General features: G+C 38.6%; 1 pseudogene; it reads left to right on the top strand.

The window, feature by feature from the left end:
• Positions 1–3,375: 3,375 nt before the first annotated feature.
• LOC118993893 (elongation factor 1-beta-like) lies at positions 3,376–5,299 on the top strand (annotated as a pseudogene).
• The last annotated feature ends 12,002 nt before the right edge of the window (positions 5,300–17,301 follow it).

Here is a 17,301-nt window from a genome sequence, read left to right as displayed (position 1 = left end):
CCAGGATAGGTTACATATTAAGACACAAAACAAGCCTCAATAAATTTAAGAAGATTGAAATCATATGAAGCATCTTCTTTGACCACAATGGTCTGAAACTAGAAATCAATCACAAGAAGAACACAGAAAAACATTAAAAAACATGGAAGTTAAATAATATGTTTCTAAGCAATGAATGAGTCAACAATGAGATGAAGGAAGAAATCAAAAGTATCTTGAAACAAATGAAAATGAGGACACAACAATCCAAAATCTGTGGGATACTGGGAAAGCAGTCCTAAGAGGGAAATTCATAGCATTACAGACCTATCTCAAAACAAACAAACAAAAACAACAAACCAGCAACAAAAAACAAAAAACAAGAAAAAGTGCAAATAAACAATCTAACTTTAGAGTCAAAGGAAATTGAAACAACAACAACAACAAAGTCCAAACTGAATACAAGCAAGGAAATAATAAAGATCGGAGCAGAAATAAATGAAATGTAATCTAAAAAAATGATTGAAAATATTAATAAATCCAAGAGCTGGTTCTTTGAAAAGATAAACAAGATTGACAAACCTTTAACTAAACTTATCAAGAAAAAAGGAAAGAAGACCCATATAAATAAAATCAGAAATGAAAGAGGAGAAAAGACAACTGACACCAAAGTAATACAAAGGATGTAAGAAAATATTATGAACAACTATATGACAACAAACAGGACAACCTGGATGAAATAAATTCCTAAAAATGTATGATATTCCAAAGCTAAATAAAAAAGAACCAGAGAATCTAAATAGACAGATTACACGTAGTAAATTGAAGCAGTAATTTAAAAAGTCCAAACAAACAAAAGTGGTAGACCAGATCACTTTTGTCTTCTTGGAATTTTACTAAACGTTCCAAGAAGAATAACACCTCTCCTTCTCAAACTATTTCATAAAATTCAAGAGGAGGAAAGGTTCTCAAACTCATTCTATGAGGCCAGCATTTGCCTAATACCAAAAGCAGATAAAGACACTACAAATAAATAAAAATATAGGGCAATATTCCTGATGAACACTGATGCTAAAATCCTCAACAAAACACTAATTAGCAAACCAAATAGAGCAATGCATCAAAAAGATCATACACCATAATCAAGTGGGATTTACTCTGGGAATGAAAACTTGGTACCAGACTCCCAAATCAATAAATGTAACTCACTAGATAAAAAAATGAAGGATAAAAACCATATGATCATATAAATAGATGCAAAAAAAGCATTTGATAAAATCCAGCACCCATGTATGATAAAGATGCTCAGCAAAGTGGGAACAGAGGAAACATACCGAAACATAATAGAGGCCATATATGACAAACACACTGCCAGCATCATACTCAAAGGGCAGAAATTACAAGCATTCCCCTTAAAATTGGGAACAAGATGGGATGTCTGCTTTCACCTCTCTTATTCAACATAGTACTGGAAATCCTAGCCACAGCAATAAGACAAGAAGAAGAATTAAAACATCTAAATTAGAAAGGAAAGAGTAAAATTGTCTTTATTTGCAGACATCATGATACTGTACAACGAGAACCCCCAAGATTCCACCAAGAAACTACTATGAATTATAAATGATTTCAGCAGAGTAAAGGATACAACATTAATGTCTGGAAATCAGTTGCATTTTATATGACAATTACAAACTAACAGAAAGGGAAATTAAGAAAACAACTTCATTCATATTGCTTCAAGAAGAATAAAATACTTAGGAATAAGCCTAACCAAGGATGTAAAAGACCTGTACTTAGAAATTATAAGATATTGAAGAAGGTAATTGAAGAAGATACAAATAAGTGGAAGCACATACCATGTTCATGGATAGGAAGACATAACATCATTAAAATGTCCATACTACCCAAAGCAATCTATAGACTCAATGCAATTTCTCTCAAGATTCTAATAACATATTACACAGAACTAGAATAAATATTTCAAAAATTTATATGGAACCACAAAAGTCCCCACATAGCAACAGAGATCCTAAGAAAGAAGAATAACAAAGTTGGAGGAATCATGCTACCTAATATCAAACTATACTATAAAGCCATCAAAATGGTGTGATATTGGAATAAAAACAGTCATAAAAATCAATGGAACAGAATCAAGAGGCCAGAAATAACCCCACACCTTTATAGTCAATTAACATTTGACAGAGAAAGCAAGGACATACAATAGGCTAAAGATAGTTTATTCAGTAAATGCTGGGAAAACTGAACAGATATGTGCAGAAAAATGAAACTAGATCACTTTCTTACACTGCACAGAAGAATAAATTCAAAATTGGTTAAAGATTTAAATGTTAGACCCAATACCATAAAAATCTTAGAAGAAAGCATAGGCAGCAAAATCTCAGACATTGCTTGTAGCAAAATTTTATTGGACATATCTCCCCACATGAGGGACACAAAAGAAAAAATAAACAAATGGGACTACATCAAACCAAAAAGGTTTTGCACAGCAAAGGGAATCACCATAAAATAAAAAGAAAACCAACAGAATGGGAGAACATATTTGTTGATACATCTGATAAAGGGTTAATATACAAAATTTACAAAGTACTTACAAACTCAACACCAAAACAAATCAAAAAACTGCAAATAACCCAATTACAACCCAATTACAAAGTGGGCAAAGGACCTGAACAGACACTTCTCCAAAGAGGATGTAAAGATGGACAATAGACATATGAAAAGTTGCTCAATGCACTGATCATCAGAGAAATGCAAGTTAAAACCACAGTGAGATATCATCTCAAACCTGTCAGAATGGCCATCATCAATAAACCAACACACAGCAAGTGTTGGCCAGGGTGTGGAGAAAGGGGAACTCTTCTGCACTATTGATGGGAATGTACATTGGTGCAGCCACTGTGGAAAGCAGTATGGAGTTACCTCAAAGAATTAAAAATGGATCTGCCTTTTGACCTAGTGATCCCACTTCTGGGAATATATCTGAAGGAACCCAAAACACTAATTGAAAAGAACGTACACACCCCTACGTTCATTGCAGTGTTATTTACAATCACCAAGATATGCAAGCAGTCCAAGTATCAATCAGTAGATGAGTGGATAAAACAACTATGGGACATTTACACCATAGAATACTACTTGGCCATAACATAGAAGAAAGTTTTACTCTTTGCAAAAGTGTGGATGGACCTGGAAAGTATGAGGCTAAGTGAAATAAGCCAGTCAGAGAAAGACAAATACCATATCATTTCATTCATATGTGGAATCTAATAAACAAACTGAACAAATAAGCCAAACAGAGATGAACTCAGAGAGCAGGATGACAGCAAAATGGGAAAGGTCGGGGATAGAAGAACTGAGCAAAACTAAAATGGAGTCATGGACATGGACAACAGTGTGGTAAAGGTGGAGGGTGCGAGTATAAGGGGACTAAATGGTAATGAAAAAAATACCATAAAATTTTTAAAAACACATAGTATGCTAACGACAATTTATTCTCATAAAAATGGTAAGCAAATTTTGGGCATTTGTCCTTGTAAAAGAAAAATATGTAACTCATTTTTAAATATAAAAGTTCTTTTAAAGTTTTTTGTCATAACAAATTTCTGTGTAATACCTCGGATTTGTATGATTTTTTACCTCAGTCAGAGGCCCTGGCTGGCGTAGCTCAGTGGATTGAGCACGGGCCTGTGAACCAGATGATCGCGGTTCGAATTCCAGTCAGGGCACATGCCTGGGTTGCAGACCAGTTCCCGGCAGGGGACTCATAAGAGGCAACCATACATTGATATTTTTCTCTTTCTCTCCTTTCCTTCCCCTCTAAAGATAAATAAATAAAATATTTAAAAAAAGAATACCATAAGGATGTAGGGTACATTTTAAAGTCTTTGTTTTTATAAAATTTAATACCATTCATGAAATGTGCACCTGAGCTCACCATTTTTGCACCCAAAGTTGATTATAATGATGTAGGCAATGACCTCTTCTTTTCCCCCCTTTTCAGTCAAGTTTGTATTTATATGCAGTAGTTTTTTAACTTTATGATTTTGAAAAATATCAAAATTAATGAGAATATATATTCTCCATTTCATTTTACTTTATTGGTTCACGAAAGTTGTTTTTTCGATTTCCAAATAAAAAGAATGGCCTGCAGATAATTTTGGGGCCACTTTATTAAGTCCTCAATTTTTAAATTGTGAATGAGAAGATTAACATACTTGACCTTTAGCCTTCAGCCAGGTACGAAGGAGGGAAACTCTGCCTCTATATAAGGAATTTTGGAGCCTTTTATGGCCTTTTTCTCATAGCACTTAGGCCCCCCACCTGTGTTCCTCTTTTCTTCCGCTGCTATTCAGTTGCTGGGATCAGGCGATAACCTGGGTTGTGGAGACCTGAAAAAACCCCAGTGGCTTCCAGGTGCTCAGCAGCTACCTAGAAAACAAAAGCTTCATCAAGGGGTATATGACATTGAAGGCAGATGTGGCAATATTTGAAGCAGTCTCCAGCCTACCACCTACCAACTTGTATCATGCCCTCTGCTGGTATAATCACATTAAGTGTTACAAGGGAAAGGCCAACCTGCCTGGAGTGTAGAAAGCTTGGGGCTAGTATGGCCCTGCCAACGTGGAAGGCACCACAGGAAGTGAGCTACAGATAGTAAAGAGTATTACGACACCTATCTCTATGGATGTGGCCGGAAGGAAGTGTACAAAGCAGCCAAGAGGCAAAGAGAAGAAAGCTTTGCACAGTGTGAGTAAAAGAAAGCTAAGAACCTGCACTTGTTGCCAAGTCTCCTGTCTTATTAGATGTAAAACTTTGGGATGACAAGAGGGCTGTGGTAAAGTTAGCGGGGTGTGTCAGAAGCTTTCAAGCAGGCAGCTTGGTCTGGTGCTCTTCCCTACTAGTTCCAGGGGGTGTATAGAATTAAAGAACTTCAAATACAGTGGGTAAAGATGGTAAATCTGAAACAGATATGCTGAAGAAGCTGATCAGTTTTTTAAAACACTATCACTTAAAAAATTATCCTCACTTAAGAACATTTTTTTCATTGTTTTTAGAGAGAGAGGAAGGGAGAGAGAAAAACATTGACACAAGAGAGAAGCATTTTTTCATAGGTGCCTGGAACAGGGATGGAATCTGTAACCTAGGTATGTGCCCTGACGGGGAATAAAACCAGAAACCTTTTGGTTACAGGACGATGTTCCAACCAACTGAGACACACTATGGCTAATTACAAAAGGCCAGGGTGTCTTTTGAGGACTATATGCAGTCCATGGATGTGACTGCTTTCAACAAGATATAAAATCTATCGGGGATTGTTGCTACTAAGTAAAAGCTATGAAAGACAATTAAAAAGTTGATTTTCATGTATTTCATTATTGACACAGTCTAAAAAATGTCAAGAACAAAAACGCATTAGAAACAAGTAACAATTTTATCCAGCTGTTTGGCAAAATAAGGCATGGCAGAAGTGAGGAAAGGAAGGAAGGACTGATCCAACACAGGGGGTGTTATCAAGCAGGTTCCTGCTGTGGGCACCTGGGACTCACTTCCCCTGGTGGCCCCAGAGCCAGTGAAGAATTTTTCCGAGTTGTTCTCCTCCAGGCACAGTAAATTACCTCCTTTTCTAGACTGTCATTAGCTAGACATCAGTCACCAAGTACTTCTGACATACCTATTTGGGGATCTAGAAACTTCAGGTGTAGGGATACAAGTTTGGCAGCAAGCTGCGGTGCTGAGGTGCAGGACAGTACGTGAGGAAGGTACGGAAACCCAGTCACTGCATTATCTGCTGAAGTCACCATACTGGCCTTTCCAGTGCTTTTGACCATGTGTCCTAAGACAGAAAGGACAAGCATTTTAAACAAAATTTACTATTTTTAAGGAAAATCCCTCAAAAGAAGGCTTTATTAACCTTTAATAAGTTCAGTAAAATTTTGTCAGGTTTTCATATTCTAGATGTAAGTAAACCCATATCTTAATCATATTATAGATCATTGAAATATATATAATCATATAATAGATGTAATTGATATATAATCATTCATTAAATATATATCATTGATGTGTATTGATATATATTTTTTAACAGACTAGAATGTATTGTCACTATTTTTGCCTGACAAAGAGGGAGTATGAAAGGAGTAGAATGCTCAGCTCAGCCTTTGTCTTAGCTCTCACTGTGCTCACCCTATTAGTGTTATCTCTAGTTTAAAGTGTCTTTGAAGAGATCTTTCCTCAAAGATAATTGTTTATTTTATAAGAATTAATTTACTTATGAGTAGATAATAGCAATCTGTCTCATTAACTAGGCACCATAAAATGCAACTTGTTAAATAAAAATAAAATGAATGACAAAGAGGAGGGTCAACTGTCCAGCCCTCCACATTGTGGAATTCCCATTTTTAATTCAGGGTGCTTTGCTTGCTGTGTATGACATTTGACAGTTTGACATGCAAACCTATTGAGGGTGCCAGTGTCAGTTCAAATGAAATATTAGTAAAGCTTAATATTTTCATAATTCTTGGGGTAAAAATCAAATAAAATAGAAGTTCTCATATTTCACCTCAGTGGGTCGATCATCTTGTGTGCCGCCTGTGGTATGTGCATTCCAGTTTGGAGACCGCTAGACTACAGGGCAAAGTTCAGATGCTTTAGCCCGGCACATGCGTCCTCCACTGGGAGCTCTTGCCTGCTTCTCCAACCTAAGCTCTTGTCTTGTCACCCTCATATGGTGCATTTCAGTTAGAGAAAATGTATTGGAACTCCCTGAATTTATCATGTTGAGTAATGTGTCAGAGATTTTATTATGCTGTTGCTTCTTCCCAGAATGCTCTTTTTATGGACTACCCAGTAACACCTACTCTGTGAAACTTCTCCTGGCCCTTTTCCCTTCCCAGGGAACACTGAAAAATACGTGTTCTCAACCTTAGCCCTCAGCCTGTTTGTTGAATGTATTTGCTGATATTCTTGGCTCCTCCTGTAGGTCCTAGTACCCCCAAATCAAAGACATTCCTAATTTATCTTTGTATCTAGCATATAGCCCCAAATGGGCACATAATCATGCTTGTTGAATTAATGATGGAGATGATAGTCTTACTGTATACTCTATTGGTCAGCCAGCATAGGGGATTGTGTTTAGCTGTGGGTCCCCCTTGAAGAAAGAGTTGGAAAATTGACGTGTACTCAGAGAAAACGAATTCCAAATGATGTCATGAAAGCAGTTCTAGCCTGGGCGCAATGTATAGAGTAACTGGGAAGAAGGTTTTGGTTTTAATATAAGAAAGAATTATCTAACGATTAGTGCTGCTTGAATACAGGATGAATGGCTTTTGGGCCATGGTGATTCTCTTGCCACTGGAGGTGTTGAAATAAAGCCTTAATGGATAACCTCCTTGAACTGCTTGAGCTGGCTGGACTTGGGCTTCAGCATCTGGAGTGATCAAGGTGAGTGGAGCAGAATTTAGGTAATCTGTGTATTGTAAACAATAAAGCTGAAATTAGAAGTCCGACTAGTCTAATCTTCAATATATATTGTTTCAGAAAAAGGGGTGAGGCTATTTAAAGTAAACAATTTCTCTGTAATCCATAGTCTCTGGGTCTGGGTGAGACACAATAGTAAGGCTGCTTTGCTTTTCAGGAGTCAGGCTAAGCAAGTCTTGGAGCAAGTACTGATGCTGTTATTTTTCTTTGTGAGTGTAACTACTGTCTAATTTGCTTCTTATCTTTATCCCAGCAGTAGGCCACCTTCACCCTGCCCAACCATGGATTTAAAATTTGTAATCTGGGAGTCTATAGCAGAGGCAGTTATGCTAATTTTCTGTATATTTATGGCTGCCTAAGCTGATTTTAATGTATTAAATCAATTAGCCTTAATTTGGGAAATAAGTAGTAAGAATGTAGTGTAGGTATAAATAATGCCATGGACAGTATAAATAATCTACTATAATATCCTTTAAGGGCATGAATCTCATAAAATGGAAACTGCGGCTCAGTGAAGTTGAAGGGATTTGGCTAAATGCTGTACAACTGATTTGGTTCAGAACTAGATCACAATCCTTCACGTCTAATTCCGCTTCTGTGGTTTTCTGCATTTTACCCCATGGCCTCAAAATTAGAAGATGTGGTCCCTCCTTTGAAGGACTCCTGCAATCTCTTAAAGGGATAAGACATATCTGTAAAACAACTAGAGAATAACAAGTCAAATCAAGTACAATACATGTGTTACAGCTAAAAAATCGTTTGGAAGGTCAACAAGGTGAGAAATCACAGGCTAGAGGATATGGGCATTTTTATTAAGAGCAGCTTTGAAAATAGCTGTGAAAGATAATTAGGCTTACAGAATTTTTCTTCGGGTCCCACAGTGCATGTTGGCTTTGTCCAAATTCACCAATGCCCTTCCTTCTCTTTTATTTCTTTTTAGTTTTACTACTCTCTATCATACTGACCAATAGGATATAAGCATCTAATTGCAGCAAATTCTTATACATTTCAAGTGACCCCCACAAAAACAGGTTGCCATGGTAACCAAACAAAAAAGGGACTAGAAAACAGAAGCAAAGTATTTACTTAATGTCTGATGGGCTCTCTGCACCCATCGCTGGCTTTCTTTTAGGTTTGTGTGCCAGTCACTGTTTAGTTTCTGAGCTATTAAAAGATTGAAAACTTTATTGGGCATTTTTATAGCAAATTTATACTAAGCAGTGAACTCACAGCTATTGATCTTTTAAATATATAAATCTTATTTTGAAAATGTCGATTTATTACATACATTTAACCCAGGAACCCACGACCCTTGCCAATGGAAATCAAGGGAACAGGGGGGAGTTTCATGAGGATAAGCAGTCTTTTGAGAATGTTACAAGAACAGGAGGTGAGAGTAGATTTGAAATAATTTTGTTGAGGGCCCTGCTATTTACTTTGCTACATTAGTAAGGGAAGTGTGGACTAACCAGTTGGCATAGACTTAATTGCTAATTACTTTATGTACAAAGTCTTTAATTAATAGACTATATAATGAATACCATCTACTGTGTCCTGGCTAGTTTTAATCCTTGGGTGAGGAAGATTTTGAGGATGAAACAGAAAGCCCTGTAGGCTCATAAAGTATGTCTAACATTTTGTGAGTTGGGGAATAGACCCAATCTCTTCCTCCCTTGTCTTGGTACCTCTTTGAAGTACAAAAACACTAGAACTTCAAAGGCAGATGGCGTCTGCCGCTGATGGCAAGCCCTGGAGATGTAGACAGAAAGATGTGCAGCATGTCAGTAGGTAGTAGGTTAGCTAGGGATCTTGGCAAAATTGAATTTTCTTTTTTGAAAAAGACGATTAAAATCTGTGCACAATAAATTGCTTCATCTGACACTTACTTTTAAAAGTCACGTTCTGTGTCTGTCTCACAAAAATGTGATTCTACAGTGTAATGCCATTTGTAGGAATAGAAAATGAGGCTGATGCTTGTTCAGAAGCCTAACAGGCAGGAGGGACAGGAGTTGTCCCATGAAGCAGCAGATCTTCTGTAGACTGAGTCTGCTCCGTGTGCTAGACCCTCCAGCGTGTGTATCTGGAATTAGCTCTGTTAAACTGAAATATATTCTTTGCATCTTTCCATGCTAATTCTCTTGATCTAGCCGCTGAGTGTAGGATTCTTGAAGTAAGATTATTCTTCCAGGGATTTGCCTCTTAGGAGTAGAGTCAACATCATGCCAAGACTAATTTTGTACTAGGGTCACAAAGAAGAAAGGTAACAAATATAATGCATTTTTTCCATATAAAGAACACTTGTTTGTAATAACAAAAACAAAATACATAGGCAAATGTTTGTTATATATATTGCTGTAATGAATGCCTCAAACATGGTCAATGTTATTTTTTTACTTTTGGATGAGTGTCTGATTCCTCTGTTTTATGAACTAGGCTTTTTATGTGAGAGATGATAATGCAGCCTTAACCAGTATCACCAACATCTTACTACCATTGTAGCCATAGAGGAAGAATTACACTCAGTGTGATGAATAATTCCTATTTGGGATGTTTCTATGTAGAAAACTCTCAGTTGAGTCATTTCTTTGGAAAGGAGGTGGTAGATTTGAGTGAATTTTGGAAGTGGGGATCCAACAAGAACAATTTGTCTTTCAGCCTAAATGTTAATGGAGACAGATTTTGCTTTGAGGAGGGTTGATGGTATATTTCCATGCTAAAATACCTTCATTTGGTGTCTAACACATGCACAGAAAAGGCCAGAATTTAAGGGCCTGAAAGCAACATGGAATGATGCTTGTAAAGAGTCCTTTACTGGAGTTAGGGAGATTGGAAGAATAACTTTGTCCTTTGTCTTTCTCCAGAGAAAAATATAGTTTGGTAATAAAAAAGGATTACTGTCCTGACCAGGTTGCTCAGGTGGTTGGAGTGTCATCCCATATACCAAAAGTTTGCTGGTTTGCTTTCCACTCAAGGCACATACCTAGGTTGTAGGTTCAATCCCTAGTCAGGGTGTATGCGGGAGGCAAATGATCAATGCTTCTCTTTCACACTGATGTTTCTTTCTCTCTCTCCCCCTTCCTGTCTCCCTAAAATCAATAAAAAATATCCTTGGGCAAGAATTAATAATACCAATATCAATAATAATAACAACAATAATAATATTAAAAATTAAATGATGCATGCCTTAAAAAAAAGGATTCCTGCTAAATTCTTTCCCACAGCAGCATTTAAATGCTTGATTTTCTAACTGAGGAAATGACGGATACTGAATTTTCCTCACTTAACTAATGTTCATTTATTGTTCCATTTTATTAATTAAGACTACTCATTGAAGACTTTAAATGTTTCAGATAATTAAGGCTGTTAATTAAGACTACATCCAGTAAAATGCTAACAATTTTTTCTGGGTATAGTCTCAATTATCTGAAAAATTTATTTAAAGTTTTTGATAAGTGACCTAAAGCTAATTTAAAACATTACTTCCCCCTTCTCAAACAGTAACAACAACAAGACCCCCCACCCCCCACCCCCACCCCAGCATAAAGGATCTAGTAGACTGACCTCAGCTGCTTTCCATTTTTTCATTTGTCTGGTGAGCTTTGTCAGTAATCCCTTAAGCATTCCAAGGAATCCCTCTCTTTCTTTGGCTTCCTCTCTCCCACGGGCCCATTATCTCCATTAGCCTGCCTTGGAGACAGAAGAGACATCCGTGACATGGTCTAACTTCTCTGAAGTCAAGAATGCCTCCAAAAGCAAAGTTTCAGGGGCTGGAGGAGGGGGGGCAGAGAAGGGGGCAACAGGGAGGGGGGTAATGAAGTGTAAACAGAGGGACAGCTGGGGATTGGCTGGGCATTCTGTGGGGCCTCTTTAGAGGCAGTGAAGAAAGTAAAATCCAGAGGCCTCTTATTAAAAATGATGTTTATGGTTCTGACTTCTTTTTTTTTTTTTGAAGATTCTGACTTAAGCTGATCTGCTTAGAGGGAATAAAGGTGAGAGAAATAATGTAAGCCAGGTGGCCAGGTACAAACCCAATCCAATTTTCAGTTATGTTTGTCATTTTTTAAAAAGGACTATAACCTTCTCTATCTGGCAATACACCATGGGAACCAAAATGAGTAACTATGGCATCACATGGTTTCAGTCTCCTGGACCAATATCTAAATACCCTCAAATGCTAACCCAGTTACAGGAATGTGGGCTCTATAGGCATCAGTCCCAACAAAAAGCCATAGATTTTAAAAAAAGTTTCAGTCAGGGGTGTTCACCCTCGGACCATGGGCTGGCTGCACGCGGCCCAGGATAGGTACAACTGTGGCCCAACACAAAATCATAAATTTAATGAAAACCTTTTCTTTGCCCATCAGTTTTCATTAGTGTTTGCATTGGTGTTCATTAGTGTGGCCCAAGACAACTCTTCTTCTTCTGGTGTGGCCCAGAGACACTGAAAAGTTGGCCACCCCTGGGCAGTTTTGGATGAAATAGGCTTAAGAAGGAGGGAAATTATGGAAAAAGAAAGCAGGAATTTTTTTTGATTGACAAATTGGAATTTTGTTTTTTTTAAATTAAACCTAGCCAGTTATCTCTCTTACTACCATGTTATGCAAATATTTTTTCTTAGGGAATTGAGGGCAAAATTCTACTTCTGAGGAATAGAAGACTGAGGACTAATTTTACTTTTTAAAAAAATAACTCTTTTTCTGAGAATTTAAATAATCCATGTCCATGATACAAATTAAGGAACCAAAATAAAAACTCCATGAGTAAAGGAGTTTGTTCCATTCTGTCATATTCTCAGTACTTAGAGCAGTCCTGGGCACGGCTTCAACATGATTCGACCTCAAAACCAATATTAAGTAAAAAGAGCAAGTTACATACGTGTGATACATCACTTACAAAAGTTTAAAAACTCAGAACAATTTTTTAGTGAAAGTATTAAAACTTAAACTGGAAGGTTTACCACTAAATTCATCAGAGTACCTGCCTTCAGGGAAAGAGAAGAAATGGGTCCGGGAAATGAACAAGATGCGCTTCCACCTTATCTGGGATGTTTTATCTTGGATTAAAAAACTTGACACAATAAGCGAATGTTAATATTTATTAAACTTGGATAGAAAGTATAAGATGATTAGAGAAAAGAAATATGTTCCACATTACATTAAAATTACAATAATTTGCAAAATCTTCTTTACTTTAAAATTTTTAAAAAAAATTTATCTGATTTTAGAGAGAGGGGAAAAGAGAGAGAAAGAAGGAGAGAGAAACATCAATGTGTGTTTGCTTCTCACATGCCCCTTACTGGGGACCTGGCCTGCAACCCAGGCATGTGCCCTGAATGGGAATAGAACCGGTGACCCTCTGGTTTGCAGGCTGGTGCTCGATCTACTGAGCCACACCAGCCAGGGCTCTTCTTTATTTTCTTTGTAATTTATCTGGCCTGAGAAAAACGTAGGACAAATTTAACTAGAGTTGGAAGATGAGGGACAATGGGGGAAACCTTTTATGTGGCTGCAAAGGAAAAAGAAAAGACAGTTTTTAGGCTAGTTGGAGGTTCTGGGAGACTTGTTGCCTTCCCTTTGAGGTCCCAAAATGACTGTCCTTAAATATTATCACTGTAAACCCTTCGTATGTGTAACAGGATTGTGTGGGAGTCACTTTGGAGAAGAAGTTCTAAAAGAAGGCTCATCTAGGACAGCTCTCTTGCTGCTGTTGCTTGGCAACCAGATGCAAAGTCCCGGGAAGGCCCCTGTGTTGGGACCAGATACACAATATGGGCCCCAGAGGATTTCCTCCACAAAACCTACCCCTCTCCAAACTAGATCAAAACAACTTCTTGGGGCTTGTTCTGTAGTTTGGAGCTCCCCCAGTTTAGCACCTGGAATATTTTAAAATTATTCCCATATGGGTTTAGTTCCATTTTGGGTGTATGTATGGACCTGGTGCTTTGTACTTTGTCCCCCAACAAAATTACTATCTTTAAAAATAGCTGAGGGAGTGGGATATGCTACCCATTTTTGTGTGTGTTACTTTTGATTGGGGAGTGGAAATGGTTTGGGGGAGCTGAGGAACTGACTGAAGTGGTTTTTGTATGTGTTGGCTGTGTCCACTTGCAGTGAGTGACCAAGCAGAGGCTGGGTGCCCCTGGAAGGCTGAGGTTGTCTTGAACGTGACCTAGCTCTGCAGGGTGGGCCAGGACTTAAGAATTAGGAATCAGGGAGGCAGCAGTACTGGCTCATCATGATGTTCAGTTTGAGTGACAGATAGTGGAACTATAATTTTGGAGTATTATTCCAAGTTAATGCATCGGAATACTGTATATTTGTGAATAATTCAGAAACCCAGGAGCCTTAAAGTAAATTTTAGAAGTAATTATAAAAATTATGTCTTGTTGGTTTCTCTTATGTTTCTTCTAAGGCACATCTATTTAGAAGGAAAAATTGGGAGCTGCTTGATTATTTTCCTTTCCCTTTCATTTGCCTTGATTTCTATTGGGGGATGGAGGAGGCTACAGAGTCGGTTGGTCATCGTATCTGCATAATTTAGCTGCAGTTCAAGATGTTCTCTTAAGAGAATTAGCTCACAGAGGCATAATGCGACATCTGCTTTGCACAGTCAAAATATTCCCTTGCTGAGCTAAATGCCCTTTTAATGCTTTGGGGCTATTAAACAATGCTTTATCTGCTCTGTACATCTACAGTAAAATGAAAGGGCTTTGAGAAAGTTTCTCTACTGGAGAGGTGAACCTCAGAACAATGAAAAACAAACGATACCCATTTCCTCTCCTACCCAAAATGTCTTCTTTGAGCCTGAGCCAGAACCAGAAAGAGAAGGAGGCATCTCTGCACATCTATCTGGAGGTTGGAAGCTGGAGAGAGGAAGGCATTGTCAGTGAACTTTGCAGTGTGATTTCGTATGGAAGTGCTTGCATCTGTGCCACCTGTTGATGGCATGATTGGAGCACTGGTCCTGGCTCAGCCTCTGCACCACCGATAACTCCGCTTAACACCGCCCCGGGGAGGCTTTGTTGGAAACCCAGTCACTTTGCCTCGGCAATGGTGTACATTGGTGCCCCATTCAGCCTATTTTTCTGACATTAGCACATTTGAATGGGCCACCAGTGAAGCCATTCAGTGAGAACATGCATCGGGGTTTCTGGGTGGCCTAGGGCTGAGCTGAGAATTCTTGTTAATGGACTGAGAGACTTAGCCTATTGAGGTACATGAACTCAGTGACCAAAGAAAAGTGAGACAAAGATGTCCCTCACAGGAACATGTAGGTCAAAGTGGACAAAGGCAGACATCGACCAGTCAATCTATTTGATTACTGAGCTGAAAAGGGAACCTGGATCCCTATGCGGGGGCAGTGCAACTGATTTGACAGAAATCTTAAAAATGCCTGCACACTCTGAGAGTGAGGCATTTACCAGAATTGCAGGTGGTATGTGAAGTTATTTTAAAAATGTTTTTTCCTTCCACTTGTCTTTGTGATCATTTCTTATTTGGTAGTACTTAGAAAAGGCCCCAAATAACTAGAGTGAAAAGAAAGGGTCACAAAATTGAGCTGGAAAAAGCATGCTTAAAAGTGAAAGGTGATCGTGGGCAATATTCCCCAAACCACTGGTGCTGCGGGCTATTTTCAAGCTCTTAAAGGGCCAAAAAAATGTGCTTTGGGAACCGGAAGTGTTACATGTTTAGGATTATAACTTCAATACGTTAGTGTAATTTCAAAACCTTTTTACTCTAAGATATAGGATAAAAAATGCAGGTCTTCAAAATTTTGCAAAAAGATAAAGGAAGAAAACCACAGTCATTTTGAATATATCTATCAATATGGTCAATAACAGCATGCTTAATTTCTATAAGTCTGTAGAGTTGCTTCTTGCTATGTAAGTTATTGAGGGAGAGACACTGGTCTCTTACACTGAAATATGTGCAAATGTCTAGAGACATTTGATGTACTCAGATGCACATGAAATTGAAAAGTGTTCTGCAATTCTTCACAGTGGCACTTTGGTAACTATATGAACGATTCACCCCGAACCAAATTTATTTATTAAAAGAATTAAAAATTTTATTTCTTGAGATAGCAATACATTCTGAAGTCCTGTTCTCCTCTAAAAGGAGCAGAGAAAAAAGTATATTTTTTATCCTATCATAAATAATGCACCTATTTTATGAGGAATGTATTCAACTTAAAAAAGAGTGACTGAAGAAAAAGGAAGAGTCACATCTTAACAAGAGTTGTATTCATTTACGCCGAAGCAGAATCTCATGAGGGGGAGGACTTGAGGGTCCATGTAGCCTGTTGTGTCCATAGTGTGATGGAGGCCAGGCAAAGACCCAACTGATACCGAGACTTAAAAGTAACATTATCTCTTATTGTGGGAAAATTTCATTGGAGTAGAAATAAGCTTCACTTTGCTAAGGGCTAGCTAGCATCCTTAAATTTAGGAGATGTTTTCACCTCATGCTGAATTTACTAAATGTAAAGTGATGTACACAACTACATAGATATCTTTGTTATGATACTTCAGAGTGTAACATCTAGAGGCTCCATCCTGAAGCCTCTGATTGAAGGGACTCCATCTTAGACCTTAGATGTGACTGTGACCTTTGCTTTCAATACAATTCTGTAGTTGAAATTAACCTCACTGCCTCCTTAAGGGAAAGATTGTATGGTGATAGCATCCTCTTTAAACATCATGCTCTATAAAACCGTTGTCTTGTCAATTAAATGGCAGCTAGAATATTTGTGCAAGCATTATTTTATGGACCCTTTGAGTGGTCCACTGGCCATAGAAAAACAATGTGTGATCACCCCAGGATCAGTTGCTGTCAGACGACAGTCACGGGATGACTGACTTGGTCCTTATCTCCATGACCCACACCTGTTACAGAACAGACCTGTGGAGGTGGGGAATGATACACTATTACTGAATGGACCCCCCTTCTCCCAGGGTCCCCCTGTACTAGGTTTGCTTTGCATGCTGCCGGGGAATGCCGTCTCTGAATGTCAGAGATTAGTGAAATAGGAAGGAATTATTTATTCAAAGGTTTTAGAGATTTAGAGTAATGACTTCATGTCTTCATTAAGATCCCAAAGTCCCTTAAAACACCCACAAACCCGCACAGTTCTTCCTTCCCCCCTTGGCCCAGTCTGGGGGTACTGTTTCTCAGGAAAAGAAATCGAAGTCCATCACTCAGGTAGCCCCTGGTTCTCCCCAGTATTCTGTGCACTGCTGGCAGGCCTCCCTCCGTTTCCAGAACCATTAGCTGTGTCACCGCCGAGATCTCCAGTTAATCCAAACCGGCGTGGCACCTTCCCATGGTCCATCAGCAAGAGTCCTTTTACCCCTATCCTTCCCGCAGCATCTCCCCCGCATTCCTCCAAACTGCTAAGAGAGAGTTCTGCATTATTGCTACATCTTGTTTCCCAGCTCCCTAAGCTGAATGGCAGAGGGAGCCCCAAAGCCATGTGGTTCCTTCTTACTCCAAGCTCTCATGCGGGTGCTGTAACCAGGGGGAACTGCCTCCCAGTTCCACCATGGGTGGAAATCACTCCCATCTCCCCGGCTTAAAGCATGGCCACAGCTATTTAACCTAATCATGAGACCAGTTAAAAGTTATAGATACGTTAAATGACCGTGCCCTGAGGTTAGCTGCAAAATTGTTGCTGTATAAAACAGCTCTCAATGGCCCTGCTCCATGTGTCCCTTCCCCTAGTTCAGACTTGTGGCAAAGAGGACATCATATATATATGTTTTAATATTTCCTGGACACCCTGAGTTCTGGACCCCATTACGAATCTGTATTTGGGGTCTCCCTG

This window comes from Sturnira hondurensis, unplaced genomic scaffold (assembly GCF_014824575.4).
Source record: "Sturnira hondurensis isolate 20B ecotype Veracruz unplaced genomic scaffold, ASM1482457v3 Scaffold0008948, whole genome shotgun sequence".
Lineage (NCBI taxonomy): Eukaryota > Metazoa > Chordata > Mammalia > Chiroptera > Phyllostomidae > Sturnira > Sturnira hondurensis.
The sequence above is the reverse complement of the archived record's forward strand: the minus strand, read 5'-3'. Positions and strand labels throughout refer to the sequence as shown.